Here is a 3767-nt window from a genome sequence, read left to right as displayed (position 1 = left end):
GAGATATCTTTCAGAGGAATTTATGGGATTTTATATAGATGAGAAAGAAATAGATGTTAAAAGTGACTCTCTGGAATTCAGGCTCCAGCCAAGATGGGGTAGCAGGGTCCAGACTTATCTTCCTACCTGAAAAGAAAAGATAAAATATATATTTAAAAAGTTGCATTGACTATTTGGTAATAGAAGGCCCAGATTCTTAAGAGATGGAAAGTAAATGAGATGATTTCTAAATGAGATGCCCCAGCTTGTTGCCTGGGAAGAGGTTTCAAGCCATAGTGAAGGGAAGGAGAGCTGCAAGGCAAAATGGACAAATCCCCAAATGCAATCAGAGATCCCACACCCTTCTCTCATTAATTGGTAAGAGAAGTTGAGAGAAAATCATTAAGGATGTAGAAGATTTGGACAGTACCAACGACCAACTTTACATGACTGGCATCTAGAGAACACTCTGTCCAACAACAGTGGAACACACTTTTTAGGTGCACGTGGGACTTTACCAAGACAGAATATATGCTGGACCACAAAAATAAACCCAGTGAATGTTGAAGGATTTGGATCATGTCAAATGTATGTTCTCCAATCACAGTAGAAGTAAATTAGAAATAACAAAAGACAAATATGTGAAAGATCTCCCAATATTTGGAGATAAACTACACACTTCTAAATAACCCATTTGTCAAAAAATAAATAAAAATAGAAACATGGAAGGATTTTGAACTGAATGAAATAAAACACAGTATATGAATGTGAGAAGCTGATTAAAGCAGTATTTAGAGGGAAATTTATAGCACTAAACATCTATGTTTAGAAAATAAGAAAGATGTCAAACAAATTATCTGTTTTTAGCTTAAGAAACTAGAAAAAGAAAAACAAATGAAACTCAAGGTAAGCAGAAGAAAAGAAATAATATAAATCAGAGTGGAAATCAATGAACCAGATTACAGAAAAAGAATATAAAAACCAGTTTCTCTGAGAAGTTGAATAAAACAGTAAATCTCCAGCTATTCTGGTCTGGAAAAAAAAAAAGAGCAAAGGCAATAATTATCAGTATCAGATGTGAGAGTATACTTTCTATAGGTATTAAGAAGTTAATAGAGGACAATTATAAATAACTATATATAAATTATGTATATATACACACATATACATACATATTTAATAAATTAATCTACTTAAATGGATTTCTAAAAAGACACAAACCACCAAAGATTATTCAGGAAGAATTAGATAGCATGAATCGCCCAATATCTATTAAAGAAAATTTTAGTTAACAACCTTTCCATCAAGAAAACTTCAGGCCATCCAGTTTCACTTGTGAGATCTACTGGGCATTGAAGGAAGAAATGGTACCAATTGCACACAAGTGTCTATACAAAATGGAAGAGGAGAGGATGCTTCCCAACATATTCCATAAGACCAGAGTGACCCTGATATTACAACAGACAAGAAGGATATAAGATAGTTACAGTCCAATATTCCTCATGAACATAGATGTAAAGGTTATTAAATTTTTTTTTTGGTAAACAGAATTAAAAAATATAAGGGATAATACATTATGAGGAGCTATTTGGGATATATTGAGGAGAGCAGGGTTGAGGGAGGAATTTTTGTAGTGGGAGACTTAATTGTGTCTAAATACTTAACTAAATACTTAATGGGAACCACCCACAGAGGAAATAACGAATGGCCCAATCTTTTCTAGAGTGGAGCTTCTCAACTCTGGTTGTGCATTCAAATTTCCTGGTGAACTTTGAAAAAAATGCTGATGCCCCAGCCACTATCCCTATCACTCCCTGCCCCCCTCCCCAAGCTATCACTCCCTCCTGGAATGAATCTGGTCTCTTCCTTCCTCTCTTCCTTTTTCTTTCTCTTTCTTTCTTTCTTTCTTTCTTTCTTTCTTTCTCTTTCTTTCTTTCTTTCTCTCTCTCTCTCTCTTTCTTTCTTTCTTTCTTCTTTCTTTCTCTTTCTTTCTTTCTTTCTTTCTTTCTTTCTTTCTTTCTTTCTTTCTTCTTTCTTCCTTCCTTCCTTCTTTTCTTTTCTTTTCTTTTCTTTTCTTTTCTTTTCTTTTCTTTTCTTTTCTTTTCTTTTCTTTCTTTTCTTTCTTTTTTCTTTCTCCTAAGAGCTCACCAGGTATTCAAATGTGCAGCCATGGTTAAGAACCATTGTCAATGACGGATGGGTTAAATGAGTGAAGGGGAGTGAGAAGTACAGACCTCCAGTTATGGAATGAATAAGTTGCAGGAATAAAAGGCACAGCATAAGGAATATAGTCAATGATATTGTAATAGTGTTGCATGGTGACAGATGGTAGCTTACCCTTGTGGTGAGCAAAGCATAATGACAAACTTGTCGAATTACTATGTTGTACATCTGAAACTAATGTAACATTGAACATTGTGTGTCAGTTATACTAAAAAAAAATTTTTTTTAAAAGAACCATTGCTCTGGAAGATACAACCTGGGATCCCGATCATAGAAGAAACAGTTTGCCTTAGGTGCAAGGAAAGCTGCTCATTGTTAACAGGAAAGAAGGAAGGAGGAATCAGATGCAGGTAAATTTGAGAGCTTGCTGGGGAACATTAAGGTAGGTCCCCTTAGTTGGCTTATATTTTTAGGAATCTTTACAAAAAGTAATCACATAATTCTTTTAAAAATATTATTGTAGTGTAGTTTACATATAACGTTATATTAGTTTCAGGTGTACACATAGCGATTTGACAATTCTGTACCTTAGTGAGCGCTCACTGTGCTAAATGTAGTCATCGTTTGTAATTGTAATATTTTTATATTACAGACTATATTCCCTATGCTGTACTTTTCATCTCTGTAACTTTTTAATTTTATAACTGAATGTTTGTACCTCCTAATCTTCAACTATTTTTTTCACCCACTCCATGGGATGATTTGGGATAATTTGTTACACAGCAATAGGTAACTAACACACATTTCCTACCTACTATGTTTGGACATTCCTCCCCACTCTTTTATTTGTGGTTATAAATAATGCTGAGGGACATCTGGGTGGATCAATCAGTTAAGCATCTGACTCTTGATTTTGGCTCAGGTCATGATCTCAGGGTATGAAATTGAGCAGTGCATGGGGCTCCACACTGGGCATAGAGCCTGCTTAAGATTCTCTCTCTTCCTCTCCCTCTGTCCCTCCCAATCTCCTGCTCATGTGCACACTCTTTCTCTCTCTCAAAAAATTATAAAATAAATAAATAAATAAATAAATAAATAAATAAATAAAGCTGAAGTAAATAGCCTTGGGCACATCTTCTTCATCTTCAGAAGTGAATTTCCAGAAGTGGAGCAGAGTCTAAAGGTATGAGCAGTACTTACTTTACTAGTGCATCTAATAAAAACTTGGAATGATTCAGAGAAGATTAACATGGCCCCTGCATAAGGATGACATGCAAACTCATAAAGTGTTTCATAGTTTTTACAAAACCTTGAAAGCAATTCAATGGAGGAGGGATAGTCTTTTCAACAAATGGTGCTGGAGCAATGGGACATCCATTAGTAAGGAAATGGACCTCAACCTGAACTTCACATCTTGTACAAAAATTAACTCAAAATGGATTAGGGACTTCGATGAAAACCATGAAATTATAAAACCTTTAGGAAAAATAGAAAGAAAAACACTTTGGCACCCAGGACTAGTCAAAGAGTTCTTAGACTTGACACCAAAAGCACAGCCTAGAAAAGGAAAAAAAAAATTGACCAATTAAACCTCATCAAAGCTAAAAATTTATCTTTTGTGAAAG

General features: G+C 34.8%; 1 non-coding gene across 1 annotated transcript; it reads left to right on the top strand.

The window, feature by feature from the left end:
- Positions 1-3334: 3334 nt before the first annotated feature.
- On the top strand, positions 3335-3443 carry LOC121103569. Its single transcript, XR_005835820.1, has one exon. It is a non-coding gene; the product is annotated as a U6 spliceosomal RNA (small nuclear RNA).
- The last annotated feature ends 324 nt before the right edge of the window (positions 3444-3767 follow it).

Source organism: Ursus maritimus, unplaced genomic scaffold (genome assembly GCF_017311325.1).
Source record: "Ursus maritimus isolate PB19 unplaced genomic scaffold, ASM1731132v1 scaffold_19, whole genome shotgun sequence".
Taxonomy (NCBI): domain Eukaryota; kingdom Metazoa; phylum Chordata; class Mammalia; order Carnivora; family Ursidae; genus Ursus; species Ursus maritimus.
Note: the sequence above shows the minus strand (reverse complement) of the source record. Positions and strands in the feature narration are given on the sequence as shown.